The 19,319-nt window shown below is 34.6% G+C and overlaps 1 long non-coding RNA gene across 1 annotated transcript; it reads left to right on the forward strand.

Moving 5' to 3' along the window:
- Positions 1-6,027: 6,027 nt before the first annotated feature.
- Positions 6,028-12,953, forward strand: LOC135226064 (uncharacterized). Its single transcript, XR_010317134.1, has 4 exons — positions 6,028-6,119; positions 10,942-11,112; positions 11,320-11,407; positions 12,605-12,953. It is a non-coding gene; the product is annotated as an uncharacterized LOC135226064 (long non-coding RNA).
- Positions 12,954-19,319: the final 6,366 nt, after the last annotated feature.

Consider the following 19,319-nt stretch of genomic DNA (forward strand, 5'->3'; position numbering starts at 1 on the left):
CTCTCAAGAGGAACAAAAATTGAAACTGAATAGAACGATAGCTTCGAAAGGGATGATCTGGATGCCGTCATTTAATCCTTTCCAACAATGTCCGTACTGTGAATAATCCTCGGGGATTTGCTTCCTTCTAACTGGATTTGAAAGTACAATATTGGAACGGTAGGAAAGAGCAAGCAAACTGTGGGATAGAGCGACGAAAAGAAAAGCATTTATTTTTATGACGACTTCTCTTCTGAAAAGCCATTGTTTGTTTGAATTACACAATGTGAAATGTCTGAGAGTTTATTACATTTGAGCTTACCTCAGAATGTAATTGCGGAATAGCAATAATTTTCTTGAGAAGGATTTCTGCTGCTTTAATCACAGCGTTTCCTCACCTTTTCAAGTAAAGTAATAATAAACAGGGAATGAGACCAAAGAAAGAAATGATTACTTTTTTGAAGCAGATATGAAGATGGTAAAAGTAAATATATTATAAGACGTCTTAGCTCTAAATATTCACAAAATAAAGTTGTGCCATGACATATTCAGGCAATATAGCAAATATCAAAACGATTTATGTACTGAAGCTATAGCATGGTTTGTTAATGTTTCGCCACTAAATATCGTATATATATATATATATATATATATAATATATATATATATATATATATATATATATATATGTGTGTGTGTGTGTGTGTGTGTGGTGTGTGTGTGTGTGTGTGTGTGTGTGTGTGTGTGTTTGTTTGAATATAATGGTTAAGAAGGAAATTAACATTTATTCAAAACTGTAATAATCTCTGTTAATTATATTAAAAAGAAGAAAAATTAACAACTGTACCCTTTGTACCTAACACGATCACATGAATTCAGTTAAATTCTTTAGTAACTGGAACTACAAAGTAGAGCAAGTGTTCCGAGATTAGGTGAATATTCATTCCTTTCTGGGAATTTTTAATCAAAGTAAATCAACACTGTTTTACTTCATTTATTTCATTTTCCAGCTCTCTCTCTTTCTTTGTGCCAGTCTGTCACTATCTCTTTCCTGAAAATTTCCTAATCAATGATTAGCTGGCTTAAGGATTTCATGATATAGAAAGCAAATACTATCTAAAGTTAAAAGCAATCATTGGCCAGTACTTTATTAGTGATGTTCTAATGTTGGTAATTAAGGCACTTGTCAGAGTAAACGAAAGAAATTTAAAGGAGACTTAGCTAGATTTAGTAAGCATCCAGAGAAAGGCTAGTTGTGACGTAAAACTATGACATCAGACGTCATAGCAGGGTTCCCAGGGCAGTATGATAATGCTCGTAGAAACACAAATATTTTACCCTTTTGTACAATGAGTATTAAAGGAAAGGCTAGGCAAATCACTGTTGAGAATGACGATAATTTTACGGCATCCATTGATAATACCTCCGACAATGAATAAGGATTCAGTATATATGCCGTACATATGGCAATATTAGAGCAAAGGAATTTGGTAAATATGCATGATAATATTAGTGCTTTCATTGTACAATTTTACGTTGACTATAGGAATACATAGCAATTATAACGTAATTTCTATTTAACCCTTTCACTACCAGTTATACAGATCCTTTGGAATTGGTGATATACAATCAAATTGAAATGAAAGTAAGATAATTTAGAGGTTTATGGTAATATATTTCTGCCCGATGTACCTGGTACCCTTGCATAATAGTAAAACACCGCCGGCGACAAGACGGTGGCTGGTTTATTAACACGATTGCTGCTTCACCCTGTAGCAAGCCTAGCAAATTGTCCTCGTGGCCACGAGACTACTTTTGTGTTGCGCGTTTTTTGCAATATGCAACAAAGAAAAGAGGCGTGTGCGTCATATGCTAAATAACAACAAGTAAGTGGTTGATACACAAGCACCAAAACGATGCAGGACAAGAGGACAAAGGTGACATTTATAGGGGTAATACTCCAAATAATGACGTGTATGAAAAAGAGATATACAAATATTTGTTTATATCAAGACCTTCCTAACTTTTCAGACCAAGAATAAACAATGGCCGAATTTTCTTGACTGATAAACTATCTCAGTTGACTAGCTGCAACGACCGTTTTTAACAACTTACTATTGCTACTGATATATATATATATAATAATAGATATATATATATATCTATATATATTATATAATATATATAGATATATATATAATTATATTATATATATATAAATATATAAATTATATATAATTATAATATATATATAATAATATATATATAAATATTATATAATATATTATATATAAATACGTTATATATACATAAACACACACATAAGTATGTATATATATATATATATATATATATATATATATATATATATATATATATATATATATATATATATATATATATAATTTCATTCTGTATTATATGTATGTGTATTTACGTATGTACCACATGTGTCAATATATGTTTATGTATACGGCATATGTATTTATACATATTCCATCATCCTCTTCCCTGCTGTCGTAGTATGACTAATGGCAATAATGATGATTATAATATTAATGACAAGAATAATGATTATAACTGTAATGAATATTTGATGTGGTTATTGTCATTATAAATAAGTAATATCATCATTACTTTACACGTATTATTATTCATTGGCTAAGTAGTGGTCATTATCCACACATACTTTACATATCCTTGAAACTCCAGGGTAACAAATGGTTTTCACAGGGAGTGTGTAAGGCTTGGTGCATATTTCAAGTTAAAAGAAACGTGAATTACGCCATAGTAATGTATTATACCATTAATATTCTCATTTAATGCCATTCCCTTATTGTACTTTACTTAGGAGTTTGTGGTGTGTGAGACAATATAAGAATTCCATATACTACTTATCACTACTACTACTACCAACATCTGAGCCTTCATTCATAAAGAAATGTGGGCGGGGTGCCTAGTAAAAATACATCATACTACAGTATCAACGAGTGGGAGGGCCTTCGGTGATGACGTTTTGCTAGCCTCTATCTAAGAGCCTGCTAGATTTAGCCAAGTTTCCCTTTAAATTTCTTTTATTTAATCTAATAACTCCTTTAATTATCATCATTAGACATCACTTCATATTATTGCCAATTAGGATTTGGCTTCAAATAGCTATTTCCAAAATACGATTCATATCCGATGCTTTGGTAAGATTTTATCGACGAAAATCAGACGCGGCCCTGAAATGCACAGTAGTTGTCACCGTTTTCTCTTACCTGAACCCACCATTTACCTTCATGCTCTGTTCATTTGCTTCTTGCCATAAAAACAAGTGCCGTAGGAAGATTACTACTCCTGCTCACAGTTAATTTTGAATATAATATAATGAATACGACGCAGGAAATACCGGAAACAGTTATCTTCATAATTCTCAGCGTGTGTAATGTTATTCTGCACGTGTCTGTCTGTCTGGTCTGTGCATCTTGTTTCAACTTCTGTCCTTCTGAATGAAAGAATTGAGACCTTCTCTCTCGTCTCTCTTTGTTCCAACAGCCTCGTAAAGGCAACAGTGAATGTTGAATCAAGGCTTAAAGGAGACTAAAGTGAATCCTTAAAGTTGCTAGTGACTTTTAACCGAAAGAGGATTAAGACCTGCGTAAAAGGACGCTAAATCTTAAAAATTAACAGAGGAGAGAAGGTTGAATCGGCTTCAATTCTTTTTAGGCTGAAGTTATTGTGAAGATTTGATTGCGAGGGACTAAAGTTGTAACAGAGTTGTTTTTCCTCTGTAAGGTGATATTAAATCGAATTTTTCTTAACACTCAAAGTTGACAAAAATACATTCGAAAGTGATGGCAAATAGATTTTATCTTTGCACACTGGCAAAAATTTATTTCAAAGTGATATACCCAGCTTCATCCTAATTAGCTGAAGTGACGAAAAATAATTTCCAATTTGGCATTGGACAGTTTTGTGTAAACAGACTTTGAACAGGAGAAATGGAATTCTGCCCTCAGCGATGGATGATTTTTTTTTTTTTATTTGAGAAGTAGTGGAAGCTGGAAATATAGGATGCAAGAACGGCAGCGAATAAACACACCTTGTGACTTCCCCTTAATATAAGTGAGATTTTTTTTCTAAGCCATAATGCATTTAGGAACTGCCTGCTTCTCTCGGAGGCGCTGGTCGTCGACGGACAGGAAAGAGGAAACAGACTCAAGACCACATAAGACGCGGAGTCGCTCTTTGTCAGGCTCCGAGACTTGAGTGCATTAGACTCCTTCGCGTCTCAAGCAGTGTTATATATCATTAAGATTTCTTGCGAGGTCTGAAGGAAGTTATCATGAAGTCCAGACGATGTTCCCTTGCACTACAAAAATATACGAGAGGATTTATTATTTATTATAGAGGAATCACTAAGACACGCACGCACACTCACTCACACACACACACACACAAATATATATATATATATATATATATATATATATATATATATATATATATATATATATATATATATATATATATATATATATATATATATATATATATATATATATATATATATATGTAATGAACATATGTATATATATAATAAATATATACGTATATATGTATATATAAAATATATATACGTATATATATTTATATTATATATTTACTAATATATATATATATATATATATATATATATATATATATATATGTGTGTGTGTGTGTGTGTGTGTGTGTGTGCGTGTGAGTGTGTGTGCGTGTGTGTTTGTGTATAGTATGTACAGGGTGTCCATAAAGTCCCTGTACCATTACAAGCATTTATTGATTGCAATGGTACTGGGATTTTATGGACACCCTATATATGTCGTTTATACATCTGAAAACAACTTTATAGCTTCACCTCAATCTCATTAATTTTGAGAACCTGTTAGCAGTGAAAGCGATATAAGCATCTCCTTTTGTGAACAATCACCAAGAAACTGCATATTATGCCTCTGGGAATATTTCCCCTTCATGCTTCCATAATGGAATTCTTTCTCCGGGCCATTCCCACAACGGCTGGAATAAATTATGTTTTTTTTTTTTTTTTTTTTTTAAAGCGAATATCTGCTATAAAACGAACCTTTAGTCTGCATCCATGATACGAGATGCCTTCATCTGTTTTATTTTTTAATTATTAATGTGAATTTTTTTTTTTATTTTGCTTTTACGAATGTAATCTTCTTCATAACGACCTAATATTTCATTTCAAATCTAGCAGAGGTTCGTTTCAAACAGACGAAAGTCCACTTTCGTTTTCCTGTTTGTGAAGGCTCATTTACAACTGAATTTTTCTTAAAAGTTTTTCGTTACCGAGTTTATAGTAAATGTTGGAATTGTTATTTCTGTTCGTGTGTTTTTGCCTCTTTATTTTACTTTGATTTTTTGCATGAATGAAATAGTAGACCCTAGAACTTTACACATAAATATTTTGCAACCAATTAAAATAGCAAGTTCAGATTCAACAACAGAAACAGTGGGTTCGAAAGTGATTATTATAATTCTTTTTATATCCACCTTCACGAACTGTTAATTCTTCAGTTACAATTATATTAGTACTCTCTCTCTCTCTCTCTCATTACACCGTCAATTAAGGAGATGAACATTTCTTCAGGAGAGCCTTGTTCCAACATAAACTTTAACCTGAGAAGGAAAATGAATCCAAATTGTCAAAGGCTTCTGGAAGGAAGAAAAGCGCGTCGTATTTCAACATTTTTTTTTACCTCAGGAGAGTAAAGCATTCTTTGAAGGTGAAATTCATTAGCTGATATCACTGAGTGGAGATGAAGCAGCTTCGTACAAAATGACTCTTCACAGGAATTAGCGGTTTTTTCATGTAAATTTTCTCATCTACTGAGAGCCAAAGAAATTCTTTATGAGCAGTAACGGTAGCAAAAAGTAAAAAACAGATGGCACTACTTGACACACAAGGACCCCAAAATTAGCAACTCGAGGACTGTTTACGCACCAGTTGCCTATTCCAGCGTCCTTGATTTCTTTGCTGTTATAGAAAATTGGTGCCGGTTTGCCAGTTCTGACGCTGATATTTTGTTAAACGATTATGTTGGGATGTTTTGCTAAACTGTGATATCAAAGCAGGAGTACTTATCTTAGGCAAGGTTTGTAGTCCACGTTACTTTAAGTGCGCGATATCTAGCTCGGTTATTACTCTTATTTTTTAATTTAGGCCTCTGGCTCGTGCAGGCTGAGAAGAGCAAAACGTCTATGTGCATGAATTTGTTATTCCTTTGAAATATGCCGCCTTTTCTACTTATTATTATTATTTTTTTTTAATTGAGCTACTTCCCTTTACATTTAGGATTCTGATTGGTTTCCATGTCGTCCATACATGGTTTTGTATTTCCCAGATTCTGGCACCTGTACTCCTTGTAAATTAGAATTTATTTAACCCATAATTTATAGATATTATTTTGTAATTACGGTCTTTGTTCCTTTCTATAGCCTGTGACTGATTTGTGCAGGTTTTCTTAAATTGCGTTTAGGCATTTTCAGTTTTGCAGGTTGGAGATTTGAAGGTCAAAGTGTTGATGCTCAGTGGTTTACATTTGGTTGGTGGCTTAGCTGGTCTTTATAGCCCTCCTTTTAAGCAGTTCACCCAAAAACTTTATACTTAATTCGGCATACTCATCTAAGCATGAACTGAAATTTGTGTATCGGGAATTTTCACATAGGACACTTGTTCACCACAGAACACTTATTGAGCTCTGACTTGCATGCAAGTAAGTTAACTTAGGATGGAAGGCTTAAAATAATTTGGTAAGTTTTTATGTATTTTCTTAGCCATTGCTTGTGAATCTCACGCCCTGTCTCTTACCTCAAAGGTCCCATAGGCAGTCAAGTCCCATGGGAATTTCTCTTATGACTAAATACTTATTGTCTGTTAATCATTTTATTCAGTCTTAGCACTGAATGTTGCCACAAGATTAACATTGTGATAGTGTCGCAGAATTGTCAGTCGAATACTCTTGGTGGTGAGCTAATATTTATCTACATGAAAGTACTTTTCTTTGAATATGACCCCACCTTCTTAGTGTCTGCCTGGAAAAAGTGATTATGGAAACCATTGCAGGTCTACTTATTGGTGGTTTCCCTGGTCAAGTTATAATTTTGGTGATCTTAGAAGTAAAATGATTGTTGGAACTTTAATAGGTAGTGTTAATGCATAATAATATCACTGTATTTTCATTTATCTGCTTTTGTTTGAGAATGTATCCGTTCAACAGTCAAACAATTGATGGCTTTGAAGCTTCAAAAGATTGAATTATTCCAGATACCTTAAGAGTAAACAAACAATCTAAACAATCGGCTGTGGAATTAAGCTTCATTTGGCATTTAAGATAATTCGGCTTCATTTCTATGGAAACTTAAGGAGGCTGTAAATCAAACTGATAGAATTTCAGATTAAGGAAATTTATAAAAACTGGTGGTGAGATTTGCATCAGAGCAATTTAGTCCGGGGAAATAATTCTTGACAGAGATGCCTTTGACTTAATTTTAGTGTCATCCCAAAAATAGTAAGTGGAACTAAAATTCAAAGCAATTTGAGTCTTTTCAAGCTTGAAGGACAATTTGATGATTTAAAGAGAATGCAATTTGCCTTTAAAAAGCTTTTGATATTTTTGGCGGAACCTGAACTTCCTATGGTATAAAAAGTAGACCATTACTATATCTAACAAGTGTATATACAGCTGATTTTTTTTAATAATGGGGACCTCTTTCACTTGAATTAAAGATTTCAGTAGACTGGTCGGTAATAGAGATTTTGCAGAGACAGATTACCATGAAGACTGCACATAACTCGGTAGATCTAGGGTACCTATACGCGGCGGCCCAAACTATTGCAGTTGCGGTTTTTCTGTGCAGTTTTACCTACTGAACAAGAATTTTAAGTATTTATTCGGACGACTGTAATTAACCCCCAGGGACCAGTCCTAAAGGTAATAATTCAGAAGCACTCCGCACTGGATATTAAAATAATCACCTACATGGAAAGAGCAATGTGAAAAGCAATACAAAAAGTTATAGTCATTATATGAGAGATTGAGCGGGGTGGAATTAAATGAGCTTGATAAGTTTTTACCTCGAATTTTTCCTAATTCGGGAGAGGAGTTTCCTCTACGGTAATGTTTACTTTTAATGAGCCCTCTAACTTACTTTCTTACGCAAACAAAAAGCAGTTCCAGTTACTCATTATTGGCTGAGTGGTGTGACATCGTTATGACGTCATGGGTTTCATAACCAATTACGAACGACTTTAGTCGAAAACTGAAGTTTCACTAGCATTTCAGCGAGTAATACAGTTACCTGTCCAGTGTCCACTGGTATCATTGTTTGACTGAATACTCTAATAATGAAGCAAAAACCGGCATTTTGTCTTCCTGTAGCTATGGCAGAGGCAGTGGCTGGCCCTTCTGGCATTAATTTTGACAAACCTTCGATTTCCTACCGATTGTTTGCAGTGCAATGTGGGCTACGGTGAATTTTATCATTATTTGTCTAGTGGTGGTAAAGAAGTCGTGATTGAATATGATCAAAGATATATTAATTATAAAGCAAAAAAAACTGCGAGTGTTTTGGAGCTATTTGTTGGATCGACTGCAACAGGAACGCCTTTAGGTGTGATCCGCCACGGTAAGTAGCCTTACTGTAACCCCTGTGGCTAGTGCGCGCAGCTCAACATTACCTCTTGCCAGTACATGCCGTGCTTGCCAAGAATCTTTAAATATGCGGATAAGGTGCGAAGCGCCGTTCCGCCACGGCCTTACTGACAGCACACACAAATTGATCGTCGCGGATATGTAGTCGTTCCCTACTTTGTTTGTTGTTGTTTTGGTTCACCGCCATATTGGTTTTGGTGTTCTTCCGCAGATTTCGGTCGGCGGTCGAGTGGGCCCGTGAATCTGCAGGTGCTCCCAATTATTATTGCTGCAAAGCACTCCTTTCTGGTATTCTCCCACCCAAAACCCCCGATTCCAAACTGGGGGCACCCAAGCTTCTTGGGTGGAAAAGGGGGTTAAAATAACATTTCCTCAAGAATATGAGATTCACTGAAAAAAACACCACCAAATAAAAGGAAGGATTGTTAATTGTCTTTTAGAAACTGGTGATGCGGCTAGCTTCGAAGAATTACCGCCGTGTTTAGTACTGGCCCTAGGGGGTTAATTACAGTCGTCCGAATAAATATTACTTTAAATTCTTGTTCGTTGGGTAAAATAACATAGGAAAATGTCAATTGCCATAGTCTAGGCCACTGCAGATTGCTTCTGTAGAAATACCGCGAGGTGCACTACTATGAGATTCAGGGCCTCTGTGACATGGTTTTTTTCGCAATAAACTTTTTATCTATGCATTTCATAAATATAACACTTATTCAGAATACATATTTTATCCACATATAAATTTTGACTGTATTCTGCACTACGTAGGTTGAATAAGTTTGGTACTTATAATGTTAAAAGTGACTTTTTTTTTTGAAGACGGGCAACTTACTCAGAGAAAAGGTTTGAACGCACTCGTTACGTAACTTATGACAGCATTTCTTCCTCTTTCTCCAATGGATGATTGGCTATACGTAACGAAGGGCTAAACCTCTGGCAACAAGGACATAACAAATTTAAAATTTACAAGCAAAGCAGTACACCTTTATGAACTCTGATACCTCTCCACTGATATTGTCATAATGAACAAACCAACAAATATGTTAATAAATACAAAATCACTTCGATTATTAATCTAACTCCCAAATAAGTCTCCTAAGAAATTAGTCTACTTTATAGGTCACAATCAGGTTGACAAGATGTAGGGAATAGTTGGTAATTATAAAAACACATAGTAGATAAGCTTGATTTGATAACTGTTATATCCAATGTCAAGCAATTTTTATTTATTGGCTATCTACCTATTTACTGAAAAAAAATAGCCGGTACCGTATATTGGCTTTAAACCTTCACCAACAATTATCGTCAGAATGATGACTTCATGAGGCTCCACCCACTTTCGCCTCGTTATAATTCAGGATAACACTGAAGGCTATCATGGGCATTGTTGGATTAGAATATTTAACTTCTGGCTATAAAAACTAATTTCTCGAGTAGTTGTAAGAAGTGCAAAATGATCCTCAATGATCCCAGCAGTTGGCCTAAACGTTTAATTCATGTATATTACTGCTATACTGTTGCGCCACTACTGCTACAGTAGTATTACTACGCTAGCACTGATAACCCACCACATCTATGTATCGTTCCGCCATTCATAAAGTCTTTGGGTTTCAGAGCCGATGGATTTTCTGTCAGGTGGATGGGCGGGGAGGGCAACATTTCGTCAAAAGGTGTTTGTTTACCTTGCTTACGTAATGAATGTTTTTCGACTCTTGGCTCGTAATCATTGGCCATGGCGTCGGCTAGATCATTTTTTACTTTATAAAAATTAAAACCATCGGGTTTAGGTTATTGATAATGCTGGCAAAATTTGTGTGGGGTTGTAAAATATACATATGTCAACTTTCAGCTACATCCGATGCTTTGACAAGGAGCAAAGTTCAAAAAACCGTGTTACAGAGAGAGACCCTGAATCTCATAGTAGTTGAACATATATGAATTTAATGCATGTCTGTAGGTTTGATTTTACTAATAGTTCTACCAGTATCATTGTTAATTATGGATTGATTTCCTCATACGTTGGAAAACAGCTGGATTTTATGATGCCTCGTAACAAAGAAAGTACATAATATTCTAGGTAGACAATTTTAGGTATTTTGTGATTTTGTTACTTAGGGAATTTTCAGTCACAGTCCATTGGTTTATTTATATGTAACTGGCGCAGTGAGCTATACCTAGTAGAGGCGATTTAATAGAATTCTTTAGAAAAAGTTTACTCGAAATATTTATTTCGATTCTTTAAGACTAATGTTTCCTTGGACAGGTTTGAGTGGCTTGAACTTAACAGGAGAATGGACCGCTGGATAAAGTAACCTGCGCTTTACAGATAAATAATTTGGAAGATCGATCATTCAAAATCACTGTAGTAGGTAGGGATGGCTGGAACTTGAAGGCCGAAGTGACTGGGTTAGAATGACAGATTTTCCTGGACCAGGTAAGGAAAGGAGACGAAAACATTATAAGAGTAAACTGCAACACTTGGTTATAGATTTGTTTACATGCTTGTGAATTGGTAAAATTTCAGATTTCGCCCAATGTGTATTTAATCAAAGGTTAAACCATTAAGATATATGCTTATTTGATTCTGAAGTAGTTTTGTTGTGTTAGACATGTAATCCTAAAATACTAAATTACTCTACAGGACTTACCTTCTTGATGGCCATGTGGTATAATTACAATGTGGTCATTTGATGAAAACTAATTGGTAAAGTATGAACTTCAGGTATGAGGTAAAGTGCATTTTTGTCGAGTAGCAGTTTTGCATAAGGGTAAGGCTAAGAAGTTTATTTATATTGAATATAGATGTAGAGATATATACAGAATGATATACTACCTCTCTCATCTTAAAAAACGTGTTTGTTTTATACCTCAAAATTTATAGGTAGAGTGACTACTATTAATATTTTGGAATTGCTGAAAGTGATTTTGTAGGGGAAGATACTTCAAAATACAAATGAAGTTGATAGTAATTGTCATTTTAAAATTTTAAGCTGGAATAATTTAGTTCTGGAAGGGATAGTAAGCATCAGAGTCAATACAAATGCAATAAAAGAGAAGATGCATTATACTGAATGGAATAATCCTCTGTAATATGGTCTGGATCGGATTAATTTCGTGCAACTGCAGGAAATTCTTTACTGTAGATTTCGCAAAGTATCTTAGAATTTTCCGTTTAATTGAATGATTTCCCTGGATCTCTTCATCACTGTTTCATTAGTTTTACAAGGGAGTCTGTTTTTTTAATTATACTGAAGCCCTCCACGAAGCTGTCGCTAGGACTTCATTTTCTTTTGCAGACTGAGTCACGAAATGTTTAGTTCTGATAGCATGCAATTATACATGAGTTTGTATATGTATTAAGTTATTTTGAGTGTCCAAAAATTCAGTCGACTGCAACTTAATTGTTTTGAATGTTTTAATATGACATATTTTTCCTCTCGCGTTCTATTTTTCTTTTTCTTAAGCATTTTGAAAACACACTTTTCGTGGGCACATTAAATAACAAATCGAATATTTATTTAGATTTAGTGATATGCTTATGTGTATGTTTAGCATCATATATTTTGCGATAAATTCTCTCTTCTTTATTTTGGAATATTTCCCTTTTTTTTTTAAATCATATTTTTCCCTTTAGTTAAAATCAGAAGTTTTTCCCATTAGTTAAAATCAGAATTTTTCCCATTAGTTAAAATCAGAATTTTTCCATTAGTTAAAATCAGAATTTTTCCCTTTAGTTAAAATCAGAATTTTTTCCCTTTAGTTAAAATCAGAATTTTCCTTTAGTTAAAATCAGGCTTTCTCTCTTAGTTAAAATCAGAATTTCCCTCTGTAGTTAAAATCAGAATTTCTCTCTAGTTAAAATCAGAAATTTTTCCTGTATTTAAAATTAGCATTTTTCCTTTAGTTAAAATCATAATTTGTTCCAGGTGAAGTATTGTTCGACCTCTGGATTGTTCCTCAGCTCAAGCCACTCTGCTGCCGTATGGATTCCCGTTTGGACCAAGCCATACATTCAGGAATCAAACCACTTTGTACTTCAGCAATAGCATCCATTATTTTCTAGGTTCAAGGGGATATTTTCTACCTAAAGCAATACAAGTGGCGGTGAAGTTTTAAAAGTTGATGTATCTTGAAACAAACTACTGTCAAAACTGCTCTCACTTAATGAAATCAGTTTGTTAGTATATACAAACCTCAATCTGACGTTTTGACAACTATTGCAAAAACTTGAGTCTTCTATTCTTCAGCTACATTCATTTGCCGTAATATAAGCGTAATGAATTGACAAGATTCACAATAGTATAACTTGTGCGTTGTAAAGACACAGGCCCAAAGGTGCGTTTCACGTTTGAGTTTTGATATTTCAAGTTGTAGCCAACTTAACTTCATGGCACAGGTACTTACGGGTTGTTTCCTAGGACACGTTTTGCACATGAAAATGTAACTTTAATCATCAATCTTGCATTTTTGGTTTAAAGCATATGAAGAGTAGAATTTAATTATCGTGGTTTGACAGTTGCGATAATCATGTTGTAAACATTTAATATTCTTTATTCGCCTTTAAAATTCAGTCATCATACTCTGAGAATGTTTAAAATTAAGCTGGCTAGTTATTGGCTGGTTACTGAATACGAGATGAATGCAAAAGGTAATTCATAATTTCTCTCTCTCTCTCTCCTCTCTCTCTCTCTCCCTCTCCTCTCTCTCCTCTCTCTTCTCTCTCTCTCTCTATTTCATTTTAAGCTACCAATGTCTTGCACAACCCTGTTAATCTTACTTCAAAAATTAGTCCATGACTTTTATTCTTGTAACATCTTGCGCCATAAGTTGAGAGGTTTCTTGAGAAGTGTGTTAAGATCTTGAAAAAACTCCATTTTTTCATGTTTCAAAATTTTTTTATTAGTAGTTAAAATAGGCAACATTTATATATCTGGTTCTTCCTTTCAGACATAACGAACTATTTCGTCAGAATTTTTACTTTTTAATTGGAATCTATACTGCTTTTCTAAGTAAACATTATTTTTTTTACTTAGAATTGTACCAACTCAAGATTGAGTTTTGGGGTAGCAGACATGAAGAGTCAAATAGGAGCTTATATTTACTGTCACCCAACTTCTTGTGTCCTGTAAAAATTATAAATCTTAGCATAACACCATTTCAGCACTTTCTATTAAGACCTTTAGCGTTTTACCCGTTTGTGTTCAGTCTAATTTTGTATCAGTTTTTATAAACCTACCGATAGCTTCATAATAATCATGCTTAATAGAACCGAAATTCATTCATTATCCAGTTCCAGTAAGCTAATGGCTGTAGCTCTATAATTACGAACAACTTTCTAGGGAGTGAATTAATAATAGAATTTCTAAGCCTTCATGTACTTTTAATCGCTTTTTTAGGAAAGACGTTCTAAGAGCCATTGACCTTTCCCCCCGCAAAAAAAAATCGTATTAAATGTAGTATGATACTTACCTGCCACCTTTTGGAAAATATTCCATAAGGTTCCCTAATTTCAGAAATTTGAGAAATTAGTTGAGTGCCCCTATATAGAGAAGGCCTCTCATCATCGAAAGAGTCTTTTAACCTAAATTGACTTTATCTTTGATACTGTCCCTGTGTTCGACTATTAGTATTTTCAAACTATCTAAATGTTGTAGAAATGATGCGCTTACTCAAAGTTGCACATAAAGTTACAAGCATTTCCTATACTTATTTTTCAGCTTGAAATGGATGACAGTTGCCAAACGTCAGTATGAGGATCACATTTTTCATTGGTAAATTCTAGATCAAGGTCACTCAAGGCCACCTTCACGTAAATAGTGACCTGTGATATCCTACAGCCTTTGGAACTACTTCGTCTTATTTTTCTCTATTGAGCCTTTGCTAGCACAGCTGCTTAGAACATGTTCTTCCTAAAAATCTCGAGGATGCTCTCTCTCTCTCTCTCTCTCTCTCTCTCTCTCTCTCTCTCTCTCTCTCTCTCTCTCTCGCACACGCACACGCACACCCACCCCTTGTCATTATGGTCCTCATATATCTAATAGGCTTACCTGTCTTCGCTACCCTTATTCTCTCTCTCTCTCTCTCTCTCTCTCTCTCTCTCTATTTCCTCTTAACGTTGTCCTTAATTTATTTAATGGGCGTTCCCTTTGTTTCTCATATCTCCTTGACATTTGGTTGCGGTCTCTCTCTCTCTCTCTCTCTCTCTCTCTCTCTCTCTCTCTCTCTCTCTCTCGTCTTAACATTGCCCCTAAGTTATCTGATATCTTGTTTTCCTTCTTAATGGCTGCAGCCTCTCTCTCTCTCTCTCTCTCTCTCTCTCTCTCTCTCTCTCTCTCTCTCTCTCTCTCGCTCGCTCGCTCGCTCGCTCTTTGTGTCCTTTGCCTAACTGTAGTAATTGCGTCTTTATCTCTCTCTCTCTCTCTGCTTTACATATACTTAATAAACTTAGTCTTCGCTCCCTATCATTCTGTCTGGTATTTTACCTTTCATATGTACTTCAGGTTTTTCAATTATAGCTCTCTCTCTCTCTCTCTCTCTCTCTCTCTCTCTCTCTCTCTCTCTCTCTCTCGAAGGGTTATAGGATTGCAAGTCAATTATCTTTCTTGGGGGGTTATAGGATTGAAAGTCAATTATAATCTTAAATTCCCCTGAATACCCACACTACCCCAGAACTGGTAAGAAAGTAGCCCTTCTTAGCTGTATAAGACATTTTTTTTAGATTCTGGCATTTTCAGAACTCCATTCTCCAACCCTGAATCCTACCCTCTCCAACAAGATGGAAATGTTTAACCACCCAGTCAAAACTTATATGGCTTCCCCCACCCACTCCCCACAACCGAACTCCCGACACCTAGCTAAGTGTGGTTTCTTTTTGCCATAAAAGGGATGTAGGCTGTATGAAATAAGTTTGATCTAAATTTTCGTTTTGGCTCGTTGTTCATTTTCTGTGTACTAGTTTCTCTCAATTACTCGTGGTATGATAGCAGAAACATAAGTTATTGTCAGTCATAAGAATTGTCAACTGCCTTTGAAATGCTAAACAAATTATCCACTTCATATGAACTGCCAATATTCAGTAAATTTGACATTATATCATTTAGTCGTGAATATCTATGTTCCTTATAATTGTAATTTCTGCGAGCCTCATGATATTATGAAGATTAAGCTATAATTAACTGCCAGTTAAGAGTTTTCCAGAATTTGGAAGTATTGTTATAAGTTAATTTGCTATAGGATTTTTTTCGTTATTTATCAAGTATTGAAGTCTTATATTGTGGAAGGCTGGATTGTTCAGCTTACGTACTGGTTATCTTGCATGGAGTATTTCTATGACATCATTTCTAATTTGTAAGACAGATTTGTCAAGAACTGGGTAAGAAGTTGCCACATAAATTGGTTCAGTTTTAAAAGGACATTGTCTGAGAAATAGTATGAATATTATGAAAATTACTCCTTGATAGAGCAATAAGAAACTTTAATATTTAATTGATTTAAACGTCTATACATCTGGTCAAAGAAATCTGCAATTGTTTTCTTTCTATCGTACTGACATTCAGGCGCTCTGAAAAAAAGGGGTCCAGCTGGGTTCATAAAAAGTCAGTGTTCTCCGATTTTGCTTCATTAATGTCCATGACATAAAGAAAGGTAAATGTCACAATAATCACATTTAGAGAAATATGTGATAATTTCTTCGATTTCTTGCCTCATGTTTTACGTTGTGATAAATTTTCCTGTAGTAATTCAATTGTGATGTTGATGGATTCGAGTTTGGTCTGCAATTAAAATGTGGAGCAGGAACTTTCCTGTACTGCTAGAGTGATTGTTTTGTCGAACTGATGGACTGGATTCATACTAGTGGCCGTAAGTATCGGAATTTATCTGGAGGTTACTGGAAAATATGAAAAATGGCCCTGTTGGTGCGTTGTGCAATGATTTACTTACTAACGTAACACCGGAATATTGCTGTTTTGGCTTGCAAATAAATTCCTAAAATTATTTTATGAAACAAATGCCCATAATTTTCTTGCCGTCTTTAATGTAAGTTTAATGCCACCTTTTCCTGTGACAAAACGAACTGAAATCTAGCACTGTGATTTCCATCATAATATCTGTGAAGGGGCAGCAGTTTATTCCATAGGACAACTTGATAGAAATTACAAAGAAAACTTCCTTGATTACCTTAGACTTGTACTTTGGATCCAGTCAAATGAAATCCCCTTTGTTCTTTGTTCATACACTAGTAGTGTGACCTTTCCGCATTGGTTGCGTAGTAAAAATTTAAATATTCGGTTCCGGAGAGTTGCCGGATATGTTGATGAAGCAATTGACTGACAGGAATTTATAAGCTCTCTGCATATAGAAATCTTAATGACGGGCAACATATATCTTTGTATTTAATCACAGTTAAACCTCTAAAATACACACGAGTCGGCAAACTTCAGATGTAAGATGAAAAGCTAGCAAGGTAAGATTATTGTTAAAGTTAACATGGGGCTTAGAGCGCCAAATCTTTGTATGTGAAAGTTAGTAGAATCAACTTTCCCTGTATTTTTAAAATATCAAAGTTTTGAATTTATCCAGTTGAGTTTTATTTTATATTTCTGAAATGCAAAGTTATTTGCTAATCGAAACTTGTCTGCTTAGGCTAGTGATATTTTTCATTTGGAGATTTTAAATGGTAGTTCTAAAACCTGAAAAGAGATTCTGAATTGAAGGGTTTACAGATAAAGGGTGCACAGGGAGTGGCAAAACTGTAAAATGTTATGTCGTGAGTTCCTTGTAACCAGAGTATTTTCGGTCAAAAGACTTTTTCAGACTTTTAATAGAAAGTTTACTGATAAAGAACGAATAAAAGTTCAAATTTGAAATGCATTCCCGAGACTCGCTAGACACGGATTATTTAGAGAAAGGCAAAAAAAAAAAAAAAAAAAAAAGAGGGAGGAGTAATGACTGGTAAACAAGGAAGACAAATTTCATATATTCCTCTCGCCTTACCATCTCCGTCCAGTAAGGTTTTGGTCTAAAATCATTATTTCATGTTCCCACCACCAACGAAGTCGCACAGACGATGATCTCGGTAAGAATTGAGAATGTAAAAAAAAAAAAAAAAAAAAAAAAAACAAAAAAAAAAAAAAAAAAAAAAAAAAAAAAAAAAAAATGCTGGACTTCAAATCGGTAAGCCTTATCATTTATCTTCCCCTCACGAGTTTATTTTAAGATTCGCAACCTGTTGATTTTGAGCTTCGTGAACAAGTGGGCAACCATTCGTAAATTACGGCAAATTTCAACTGTTAAATAAAATAAAATGCTGTTGATTATGAACAAACTGTAACCATGGAAATGTAAAATCAACCAAGTTGTAAATTGCCAGAGTGAGTTATCACATCAGTACTTGAATATTGGATCAAGCCATATGTCTCAATATTTTATTCGCCCTTGAATTCATACTATATTGCTTTGGTAATAAAGCCCGTCACTGAATTATAATTTAATCCGGTTTATTAGAGCAATCCTCGCACATCGCTGGTATTGAATGAATTAATTAAAGGTTTAATCCTGAATTGTGAGACTGCGAGTCAGTTGGTGCAAGTATTACGTGCTTTGTTTTTCATGTCTCGCTTTATTTTGTGAACATGATAACGCATAAACAGATTGCAATGTGGTTTGGACAGTGTGATTATGAGCCTCGTATCTTTCAATTGAGTAGTTTTTATTTTGTCATTTTTTTAAACACCATATCCTTGATTATTGTTCCGGTCCTCTGTGTTTTTTAACTGTCATTGTAGCTGTTTAGGTGGCAGTTTTCGGGTAATGGTGGTAGTGGTTCCATGTTTTCTGGTTACTGTAAGTTCTTTTCTTCTGGATAGTTGCTGTAATATGAAGTTTTGAATCCTTTATTGTTAACTGCTGAATTATCTTATGTCCTTTGGTAATTTATGTGTAGCTGCTATATTTATCTGATATAAGTATTGTTTTCACTCAAACACCATATCCTTCACGTACTTGTTTTACTGTATTCATAATAAGCTCCTTATTAGTTTATATCAATATAAACGTCATCCACTTCGAATAGCATAAGTGCAAGATGGTGGCCCTTTCACAGCCATTGACATTTTAGGAATTGTCTAGTTTTGCTTAGCCATTTTCAAGGCACCATCAGTGAATCTGTCATCCTTAACTACTTCCGAAGCCGAACGAATTGGCCTGTTGCCTGTTACAGTAATAATTTAGTATACCAAGATACCATATGAAGTTTGTTCGTCGAATGAAAATTTATTAAAACAAATTTAGAAAATGTGAAACAAGAAGCTTTAAGTAATAACACTCCAGTCTTTCATTTATTTGATTTTTTATTTACTCTGATACTTATTTGTGTGTGTGTGTGTGTGTGTGTACTTGAACCAAGCTATTCAACAAGTTGTGTTTTGGTTGTCGATCGGTAGGAAAGGAGAAAAAAAATGCGTAATGGGCCTGAATGAAAAAGAACTCTTAGCCTGAAAATGGCCTAATCCCAACAGTTCGAGTACCGATGCAAAGTTCACATAAATCTTGTAATTTACGTTTCCCTTGTATTATTATATAGGTCGTTGGTCTCTAGTTCGAAAGATAATAGGTCGTTGGTCTTTAGTCCGAAAGATAATA

Source organism: Macrobrachium nipponense, chromosome 14 (genome assembly GCF_015104395.2).
Source record: "Macrobrachium nipponense isolate FS-2020 chromosome 14, ASM1510439v2, whole genome shotgun sequence".
NCBI classification, from domain to species: domain Eukaryota; kingdom Metazoa; phylum Arthropoda; class Malacostraca; order Decapoda; family Palaemonidae; genus Macrobrachium; species Macrobrachium nipponense.